The 11,266-nt window shown below is 41.9% G+C and overlaps 1 long non-coding RNA gene across 3 annotated transcripts in view; it reads right to left on the bottom strand.

The window, feature by feature from the left end:
* Nucleotides 1–11,266, bottom strand: part of LOC110128061 (uncharacterized) — a 44,478-nt gene that overhangs the window by 6,959 nt on the left and 26,253 nt on the right. For all 3 annotated transcript variants that reach the window (XR_011492780.1, XR_011492781.1, XR_011492782.1), the window contains exons 2-3: nucleotides 10,467–10,662; nucleotides 4,930–5,079 (exon numbers count right to left, since the gene is read on the bottom strand). This is a non-coding gene — a long non-coding RNA (uncharacterized lncRNA). The remainder of the gene's footprint in view (nucleotides 1–4,929; nucleotides 5,080–10,466; nucleotides 10,663–11,266) is intronic.

The following is an 11,266-nucleotide window of genomic DNA, read 5'->3' as shown; positions in this document are numbered from 1 at the left end:
AGATCCAATATGAAGTCAAGTTTATTTTTCTCTGTTACAAGAGCCTGGGGGATGTTGCAAGGCCAGGGGGATATACCTGGAGGAGAATTAGCACACTTAACTCATAGATCAATTCTGACCATTACACACAGAATACTCCACCTGGCTCCAACAAAGCAAACGCAGGCTTGAGTTCTTGGTGAACAATCACAAAATGTCCCTCCCCCTCTCCATTCCTTCTTCCAGGGTGGCCAGTCCCCCATCAGCCAGCGATGTAGCTGAGCTCTTTGAGGATGTGGCTCTGTAACTGCATGTGTCCATCAAGGTAGAGGCCTCCTTGCCTGCTCCTAGACACTGCAAGATACCTGGCACAAAGCCAGTACTCCATGCAGATTGAGGATAAATCTCTAAAAAGCAAAGAAATATGCTCTTGAAAAGTAACTTAATGGAACTTCTCTGGCTGTCCAGTGGTTAAGACTCTGTGTTTCTAATGCAGGAGAGCTTGGGTCTGATCCCTGGTCGGGGAACTGGGATCCCACATGCCATGCAGTGTGGCCAAAAATTTTTTTTAATATATATATTTGCACATAGATGAGGGAGAAAAGAAAATTACCACAATATTGTTGGTAACAATATTGTAATGTTCACTTGGGAAGCACAAATCCTACTGGGTTGGAAAAAGTTAGTTGGGGATTTGTTTCTTGCTGCCTGTGAACCTTCCATGTAAGAATGAAAAGTGAAACTGAAAGTCACTCAGTCGTGTCTGACTCTATGCAGTCCTTGGAATTCTCCAGGCCAGAAGACTGGAGTGGGGAGCCTTTCCCTTCTCCAGGGGATCTTCCCAACCCAGTGACTGAATCCAGGTCTCCCACATTGCAGGCGGATTCTTTACCAGCTGAGCCACAAGGGAAGCCAAGAATACTGGAGTGGGTAGGCTATGCCTTCTCCAGGGGATCTTCCCAACCCAGAAGTTGAACCAGGGTCTCCTGCATTGCAGGCAGATTCTTTATTGCCTGAGCTATCAGGGAAGCCTGGGACTGTTGTAGAAATGAATTTGGAAGACTGGCCCCAGAACCTCTGCACCTGTAAGTCACTTACCTGCAGTGAGGCTGGACTGCCAGCAGGGCACAGCAATGCCTTGGATTTGGGCTAATCGTGAGTGGTACTAAAAGAGAGGAGTATGCTTCTCAATCCGCTTGTTTTTCAAAAATGATAGTGTCTATTACAACTGCTGCTACATGTTAGCATTAATCCATCCCTAATTACTGTATTTTAAAAGTTAACACTTGACTTCAAACATTGAGATATTTAAAGTAATAGATTTGCTACAGGCAGAGGCTTAAGTTTTCTTCCAGAATATCCAGGGGAAATGCAGAGTTATTAGAAGGTAGAGTAAATGTGAAAACTACATATCTTAGCCTGTTGAAACATTTGCTGAGTAAGTATTCTCATTTGGGAAACAAGCTAGTGACTCATTCATCAGAGCCTTAGTATTTGTTTTGAGAGTTAGAAGCAATATCGTGACTTTGGTCATTTTCCATTTTTTTTTTTTTTTTTTTTTAACTAGAGGTTTCCATTTTTGAGCTTGGAATGACTTAAGGTAGGCCTGGGGGAAATATGGCGCATATCACTGGACACACCCTCCCACCAAAGAGAGAGAAGATGAACTCTGACCCAGAAGCTGGAGGGTCCAAGTCCTAGAGACATGCTAGGTGGGTTTCAGTGCTCACCATATTCTGCTTGTGGCTAAAATGAGTTGGCTAGTGGAATTCTAATGCACATTAAGATTCATGGTTTATACCTCTACTCTGTACCCCTTATTTTTTTTTAAGAATGTGTGTGTGTGTGTGTTTCCCTTGAGGCTAGGAGGTAAGGTTGAATCAAGGGAGGTGAGGAGGGGATGAAGATGAAGTAAACAGGAAATCTTAACAGCTAATCTGCCACGTTAAGTGATCTCTCCTGGCATCTCCTGTTCTACTTATGATTGGACTCAAGCCCAGTCTCTCTGGCTACTTCTCGGCATAGCTCTCCTCCTACTCCTAAATTCAAGTGCTCAGCTATATCAAGCTGCTGAGTTGTAACTTTGCCCCTAGACCATCTGGAAGGGCTATTTTTATACAAGTTGTGGCCATGTCTCTCTACTTCTAAGCATCGGATGGTTACCCAGAAGCTTGAGGAACTAGGCCATCCTTCTAATTACTATGATGACTGAAACACTTTGGAACAGGTGGAAGAGTAGAAATGCCTTTAATTTCTATTTTGTGACACCTTGCTTATTAAGAAGTCACTTATCTAGCCACCTAAACCATCCAGAATCCCAGTTGAGAACAGAAAATATGCCAAAAAGTGAAGATCTCCATCACAGACATCACAAAGTCCAGTCACTAAAGGCTTAGGTCTTCTCTCAAGACCTCATGACTCATATCTTAAAGACAGTTCTAATTTATAGGGTGGCCTGGTCTCTGGCTCTTAGAAAATTGGGAGCAGAGTAACTAGAGGAAAGATGGCAATTTGTAGGTCAATATACTGAAAATGATTTTTTCACAGAGAGAGGACAAAGAGAAAAAATATTGAAAGAAGGTAAGTCAAAAAGCATAATAGATAGGGACATAATTCTGAATTAAACAATAGTTTCTGTGGATATCAATAAAAATTGTTATACAGAATCATGACTCTGATTTATTTAGGAAGGTGATCCATTATCTTCAGAAATGTTACATCATGACCCAGTGTTTTAAGAGTTCAGTCTGGAGCCAAGATGCCTCAATTCACAACCTGACTCAGCCTCTTATTCGCTGTGTGATCTTAGGCAAGTCACTTAATATCTCTTTGCTTCCATTTTCTCAGTTGGAAAATGGAGATAATAACAGTATTTACCTTAAAGAAAGAGTTGTTGTGAAGATTAAGTAAGTTAATGCATATAAAATTAACTGATGGACACATACATTATTACTTGGTGTGTTTGGGCCCAGTCATATTCAACAGTTTGCGACCCATTGGACTGTAGCCTGCCAGACTCCTCTGTCCATGAGATGTTATTTAAAAAGACAGGGAAAAAATACATTTTCAACTAAAACCATTAAAATGCAAAGAGAAAAACTGAAGGTGTTTAAAAAGATGCATGGATAATGGTCAAAGTTTGTGCTTCGATTTTATATAAAACATGAAGAAGGAGAAGGAGAGAAAGAAGAAGGAGGAGAAGAGGAAGAAAGAGACGGGGAAGAGGAAGAAGAGGGAAAGGAGAGGAGGAAAAGGAGAAGTAGAAGAAGGAAAAGGAGAAGAATGCATGTAAAGACAATATTTTTAATTATTTAAAAACAAATAGTTTGAATCAGAATATTTTCAGATATATTAGGGAAAGACTTTCTCCACCAACAGGTTTCATAGAGTCTCTTTTACAAAGAGCCAGTTCTTAATAATATGTAAACATCAGGACTGAATCAGAAAACTTAAAACCAGGGAAAGGTCAAAACTGATGTCAAAAGTTCTGTTTGTTATTTCTTTTAATCCTCCCAACAGCTCTGTGAGGCAGGCAGCACGTCAAATCCCTGTTTTTTAGGGGAAAAAAAGTCTCAGATGTTGAAAAATAAGGCTCGAGTTTAAACAGATGGTTTTATAAGAAACTATTTGTTCCTCAGTTTTCTCATTTGTGAAATGGTGACATTACTATCCACTTCCTGAAGTGTGTTAGGATTAAATAATATGTCACATGCAAAACACCTTCCTTCTGACACATTGTATTTAAAATGACTTCATCATATGCCCACATTCCTGCAGTGTTTATTTTTTTAAACTGGTGGTTTTGCCTTCCTTCACTTGCAGTCTACTAGGTCAATGCCTTTCCCTCAAAAAATTACTGTGGATTGATGAAATCTATATAGATGACTCTAAATTATTGTCAGTAAGTAGAAGTATTCCATTCCTAGAAACTCTGTATTTAGTTAGAAACTTACAGCTCTCTACAAACAGATTACTTGGAGAGAAACTTTACTCTTGGAAGTCATAGGAACTACTGTTAGAGCATTAGATAAGACTAATTCCATATTTTCTTAGCAAGTATGGTATTTATTTGGTATTAGTACCAAATAAAAGTATGGTATTTTATTTACTGACAAGTGAAAAATATGGCAATATTTTGGCCCCAGTCTCGTGCTAGAACAGCAATCCTGACAGGCACTCCAGCCTCTGGCCATGTGGATCTCTGATTCTCCTTCAGATAGTCAGAGCTGGTTCAGTTTCCTTGGCCCCACACAGCCTGTACCCTCTGCTTGGAATGCGCTGCTCCATTTTCTACCTAGCAGATGCCTTGGAGTGCCAACTTAAATGTCATCTCAGCAATGAAGTCTTTCCTGACTCCTCTAAAATGTTGAATCCAGAATTCTTCTGAAATCGTGTTTATTCAAATGTTTTCTTTGATGACCCCATTTCTGAAAACTGTCACCAGCTCCCATCTAACTTCTGCTTTTCTGAAGTTCCCTGGATGACTTCCATGTATTCTGACTAACTCGGTGAAAATGAGCTGACTCAATAAAAAAGCGATGAGATTCTAGAAAGAGCTAGCTGGCTGGCTGATTGGCTGAAAAAAAAGAAAAAAAAAAACAGCAAGAAGTTTGGGATTTATTAGCCTTTAACAGATTAGTTCTGCTCCCTTTAAAGCAGACTGAAAGTAGGCAAGTGGATGAGAAAGGAAAAGCATCTGAGTTTTCTGTCCGACATTTCTTAAAGTGAATATGCCTTTTCATGTTAGTATCATTAATGATGACAGGATTAAGGTGCGTGGTTCTTGGAAAGAGTCTATTTATGTCCGGATCGTCATTTTGTGCCGCCCACCAAGTGTTTATAACTCTTTGCTATCTAGGCACATGACAGGATTGCACTCTCATGATGGGGGTAGGGCCATGTGAGAGGAGTTCAGGTCAATGAGTCGTGAGCAGAAATGACATGAGTCACCTCCAGGCTGAAATAGCCAACTGTCTGCACAATATCCAGCAGAGCTCTCTTTCCTTCACCACGGCAACTGGCCACTTTCAAGATGGTCCATCATCCTGCATCCTGACGTGAGAAGACATGGAGCAGAACCCTAGTCAACCTTTATTGGACCTGGAGCATAAATGAGAAATAAACTGTTCTCACTAAACCTTTATTGTGAAAAAGTTGAAACAGAAAATGGAAAGACCTGGACAACAAAGACAGACAGCAAAAATCCACATACCCATCACCTGGACTTTGTAATTAACATTTTGCTATGATTACTTTATCACTTATCTATCTATCCATCCATCCTTCCATCCTTGCATGCATCTTTCTATGCTGTATCAGTCCCTCTTTTTGGAGGGGGGAAGAATGAGAAACTATTGCAAAACACTGCTGAGATTAGGTGGTTGTTTATTATCACAACATAGTCCAGGCTTTCCTTGCCTACATCTGCAGAGCCCTGGCCAGCTACTCTCTCTTTCTGTTGAAGATGCTGTGTTAGTGGCAACCTCACTCCTTGCTTGAAGAAGAATTTAAAATGTTAAAATTACTTGACAAGAATATTGTTTGAATGTTCAGAAAAATTCAACATTAAGCATAGGAGCATTGTGAATTTCTCAAAGCTGAAATAGCTGTTTTTTTTCCTTTGGTTTATCAGTCATTTTCTCTTACCAAAAAACATATATATATATATATATATATATATATATATATATATATATACAGAGAGAGAGAGATTCTATAATACCAATATTTTTTCCTTAAGCTCAAAGCCTGGTTGGAATCTTGATTTTCTGACAGTTTATTCTTTATGCTTGTATTTTGTCATGGAGTAAGAGTGTATCGGTATATGAGTGTGCGGGATATCCCCCCAAATTTAGATGATAACAACTTGAAATTGAATGAGTATGATCACACTGACAGTTCATTTTCAGAAGTCTCATGACTCTGGCCTAATGATTTCAGAGTCATGTGAGTTACACTCAAAAGAACAGGTATGATGGGTGTAACTTTAAATCATCAAGTTCCCATTACAAGAATGTTTTTCCTGAGCTAAGTAGCTCTTGCTCGTCTGAGTAGGAGGGAGTAACTGAGCCCACTTGCCTGGGAAGACAGCCTAAGAACCCACTTAGAACTTGAGATCGTGAGCATTTGTCCTCATCCTATAGAAATAATCTAACCTTGGATGAAGGGATGACAATTCCCTTTAAATATTGCACACAGGTTATCTTTTTTAGCTTTTCTACGGAGCTTATTAACCATTTCCTGTTTCTTTTTTTTTAATGTGATTAAGACCTTAAAATAAACCTTGGATATTCAAAGGGAGTGTCTTGGGTGATAGAATTGTTCTGTTTCTTGTTAGTGGTGATACTTGCTGGCTCAGATGTAAAGCATCTGCCCGAAATGCGGGAGACCCGGGTTTGATCCCTGGGTTGGGAAGATCCCCGGGAGAAGGAAATGGCAACCCATTCCAGTACTCTTGCCTAGAATATTCCATGGATGGAGGAGCCTGGTGGGCTACAGTCCATGGGGTTGCAAAGGGTCGGACATGACTGAGCGACTTCACTTTCACTTTCTTTTCATAAAGGTGTTAAAACTCATAGAACTGAATGTAAGACACATGCACATACACATAAACAGAGTTAGTTTTACTGTATGTTTACTTTTTAAAAACCTGAACACACTGATACAAAAAGGCCCAGGAGATTAGAAATCAAGCTGTCAAGGTCAAACCATCTCTACAAAGCATCAGGGAATAAAATCCCAGAGCGCAGTCCCCTGAACAGACTTCCAATGGGTTGCTATCAGGGCAGTCCTCTCCTCTTTCCTTCATTTATATAAATCCTTCCGGAAAACTGACAAGTGCAATGTTTCTCATAAACCAGCAGAGAAGAGTTCAATGTTTTTCACAGATGAGCTACTGATCCTCTGTGTGTCTTCATCGAGGCTGGCATCCTGAGACTAAAGATCTGGCCACCCCTGAGAAGGCAGAATCTAGCAAATATGGGTCAGAGAAGTACCTAAATCAGAAACTGGGTTAGCTTCAGTGGATCTGAGGAAATCAGAGTCTGTAGAGCTGAGAAGGGGTTCACCGGAAGGAAAGTCACAGGAATGAGAAGTCAAGGTTAGTCTAGGCAGATCCATGTGGCTGAGCTTGCGGGGACCGGACTCTGGAAGAACTGGAGCTCTGCCCCCACTGAACATCTGCTGCTGGAAGACCCGCCTGCACACAGGTGCTTAACTCGTGTCCACCTCCTGTCTCTGCAAGGGGTTTGCAGTCTTGGCTTTTTGCTTTGGCCAATGTGGTCCTTGGCAGTTCCACATTGCCTAGAACCTGGGAATCTTTTCAGAGCTCATTTATCTCAGGAGGGAAATTGCCTGAGCAGACTTGAAGGCAGGGGTGGGAGCCACCTGCTGAAGACACCAGGGAGCATTTGGCAGGGTGGGTGGGGAAAGGAGGCAGAACAGAGGGAGGGGGCTGGGAGCGCTCCCACTCTCTCCCTCCCGCCTGCATCTGGTGCCCCAGGAGCTGCTCTTGAGCAATGCCTCTCCAATGAGCTGGCGTGAACTTGTACTTGTTCCTCCCTGAGGGAATAAGGGAAGACAGGCTGAAAGCCACTAAAATGTTTGGAGAACATCCAAAGGGAAGCTTTTCACAAATGCAACATATTAATGAAAACAGCTTGGGTCTGGCTAAATAGTGACTCTTGGAACAAAACAAACAGATGGGAGTTGACGACAATTGTTCTGAAAGAGAAACAGTCCAGCCCTTGTGCAGAGAGCCTGATGCTTCTTGAGAATCTTCAGGGAATTCACTGCACTGTGTCTTTCTCCAGCTTACACTGATATCCATTTATTCTCAGGAGTACCAACAACCACCACGTCAAGGGAACTCCTATGGGCATAAGCACAATCTCCAATGTATGCCATCTCCAGGAACAAAGATTCTTTGCTTTTACTGTTTATCAAATTATTTGCTTTGCATTCTGGGGGTTGGTCTCTCATAGGTCATCGGAATGATCTCAGATGCTTGTTAAAATGTAGATTCCTGAGCTCTACATTTTCAGGACTGCCAAATTAAGTGGACTCTCTGGGAGGAGATCCAAAGTATCTGAATGGTGTTTACCAAGAAGGAGGGGGTTGGGGAAGGATGGAGTGGGAGGTTGAGGTTAGCAGATGTAAGCTTTTATATATAGAATGGATAAACAACAAGGTCCTACCACATAGTACAGAGGACTACATTCAGTATCCTATGATAAACCATAATGGAAAAGAATATTTTTAAAAGAATGTGTGTATATATATATATAAATGAATCACCTTGCTGTTTAGCAAAGTGTACAGAAATTAAACAACACTGTAAGTCAACTGTACTTCAGCTTTAAAAAAGCACCTTCATGATCCTTATCTCAAAGTTTAGAAACCATTGCCCTAGGTCTTTTGATGGTAGTCCTTCTCTTTAATGTACAGTTGTTCTTTCAACAAACATTCATGTGCCACTACTCTGTAGGACAGGAAATGAAAAGAGTACTGCAATAGATGTTTGAGTTGCTCATTGCCAGGTAATTACAGTTAGATGTGGTAAATGCTATGCTGGAAAGTGATATAAAACACACGAAAGGATAGAGGAGGAGCCTGCAAGGGTTGGAAGGCAGCTTCGTAGATGGTGTTTGAACTACATCTTGACCAATGAGAAGACACCCTTCAGGAGGATGAGAGAAAGTACATTTGAGGCATAGAGAAGGTATGACAGGGTATGGGCAGGTGAAGGCATATGATCCACTCTGTAAGAAGGGATTCTGGGCGTCTGGAGCACAGGGGATAGTGGGGGAGGAAAGAGGCCTAGACCTGACCACGAGTGTGCATAGACGCTGAGCAGCTTTGGCTTTCCTCTAAAGAAAATGGGAGCTGGGAGAATACTTGAAGCATAAGGTAACAGGATGGTATGCCTGGTATAGAGTGAGCTCCCTGTTTGGTGCAGGGAGGGGAGTAGAGAAGCATCCATATTGGTGAGAGGTGAGGAGGCCAAACTGAGACAAGAGCATGTGGGGGCAGAGAGGTCTCTGAAGGGGGAGTTAAGGGTCTGTGAGAATACAGAGAGCGCTTAGACCACATGGTGGAGAGGCAGAGGGATTGTAGCTCTACCTCTAAGGGAATGAAGTCCACATAGATTCGGTAGAAGAGATATGAAAATGGCCAGTTGGAGTCTAGAACCTCATCCGAGGGAAGGCAGTTTCAATGCCCACATAACTCTTTCAGCCAGCCTAACACTGGCGCTTGTGAGCAAACTGTCAAGTCTGGGCCCTTTAGTGAGTTTCTGCTGTGCTGTGGAATAAGTTTAAAGGTATCTGTTAAGTCGAACGACTAGGTTCTACTGTATAGCACAGGAAACTACCTTTAATACCCTGAGCAAAAGCATAATGGAAAAGAATGTTTAAAAAGAATGTATGTATATGTATGACTGAATCACAGCAGAAATGAACACGGCATTGTAAATCAACTTCCTCAATAAAAAGATATCTGGTAAGTGGTAAAATCACCCCATAATATTTAGTTTGATTTCATTTCTGTTTTTAAAAACTAAGGGCAGGTAGATAGATTGGGAGAGAGAGAGAAACAAGGAGAAAGAGACAGGTCAGAGCTGGAGGAAATACATAATAAAGGCAGGCTACTATTAATAACGATGAGCAGTGGAGTTGGGACAGGGAACAGAAGAACCCTTGACAATTTATTCTGAATTCTTGTACATTTTCTTTTTTTTTTTCCATTTATTTTTATTAGTTGGAGGCTAATTACTTTACATCATTACAGTCGTTTTTGTCATACATTGAAATGAATTAGCCATGGATTTACATGTATTCCCCATCCCGGTCCCCCCTCCCACCTCCCTCTCCACTCGATCCCTCTGGGTCTTCCCAGTGCACCAGGCCCGAGCACTTGTCTCATGCACCCAACCTGGGCTGGTGATCTGTTTCACGCACATTTTCAACTAGTCCTAAACCATGAGGTCTGTGGACATAGGTTTTTGTCTCTTTTTTACAGCAATTTTTAGAAAGATGCTTACACATCTTCTTGGCTGCCACTAGGTGGTACTAGTGGCAGGACAGATTGGATGGCCTTGAAGCTTCTTGGGCACATCCATGACACCCGTATATGGATCTAACTTCTAATTTCAAAGAGTGAAACAAATTAAGGCACCAATTACTAGAGCTCAGGGCTGCAAGCCCTTAGACTTCCTTTTTATTCCTCCTTCAGGTGTGAGAAGAGGATTTTCTGTTTAATTGGTATCAAAATATTTTCAAGTAAAACAATGTTCTTTCCATATCAGTCTAAGTTGTACACAGTTGTGTTCACATACATTTAGTTCATTTCCAGATCACCACCTTGCAAAGATACCCCCAAGTCAAATCTTCATCAGGTGCATAAAAATAATCGAACTCTTCTCTGTGATGCGACTGCCTCACCTGAGGTTCCCTCATTCCAAGACCAGGCCTCTCTTTCCATCCACTTACCCTAATTCTCATGGACAGTCACATCTTCCATCACCTCAATTGATGCGGGCAGGAGATAGAAACGTTACACTTATCTTCTTTCTCCATCCCTTGATAATGCAGCATGTGTCATTTCAGTGCTGGGAGATTTCCCTTTTCTGCATGACTTCTTTCCTATCCCAAGTGGTCTGAACTAGCTAATGTGTTGTCCTTTGTTCTAAAGCAATGAAAAGTGAAAGTGCTAGTCACTCAATCATGTCTGACTCCTTGCAACCCCCATCAGGCTCCTCAGTCCATGGAATTCTCCAGGCAAGAATACTGGAGTGGGTAGCCATTTCCTTCTCCAAGGCATTTTCCTGACCCAGGGATGGAACTTGGATCTCCTGCATTGCAGACAGAGTCTCTACCATCTGAGCTACCAGGGAAATATTTCATTCCAAAACCACCAATCCTGCAAGATGGCATAGTCTAGCAGGACACAATGAAAATAGCCATGTGCTCTCTTTGGGATACCAATGAGGCCAGCCTGGCGCACAGAAGCAACCCAGTCCCAAAGGTTGCAATGCCAAGAGGTGTCTGCAGTGGCTCTGGCGTGGCTAAGGCATGCTCCCAGTTGTAATCCCCACAGGACCTGGCATGATTCCTCATTGCCTTACCCCTAACCCCACCCCATCCCTCGAGCAGAGGCACCGTGCTGAGTTGATCTCTGGATAAAACCCAAGAAGAAGGTCACCAAGGTTACAGAATTATACTTGACACTCCCTGTGTGGCCGGTTGAGCCACAGATAAATACCAGAAGGGAGAGTCAGGAACATTCCATG

This window comes from Odocoileus virginianus, chromosome 2 (assembly GCF_023699985.2).
Source record: "Odocoileus virginianus isolate 20LAN1187 ecotype Illinois chromosome 2, Ovbor_1.2, whole genome shotgun sequence".
Lineage (NCBI taxonomy): Eukaryota > Metazoa > Chordata > Mammalia > Artiodactyla > Cervidae > Odocoileus > Odocoileus virginianus.
Note: the sequence above shows the minus strand (reverse complement) of the source record. Positions and strands in the feature narration are given on the sequence as shown.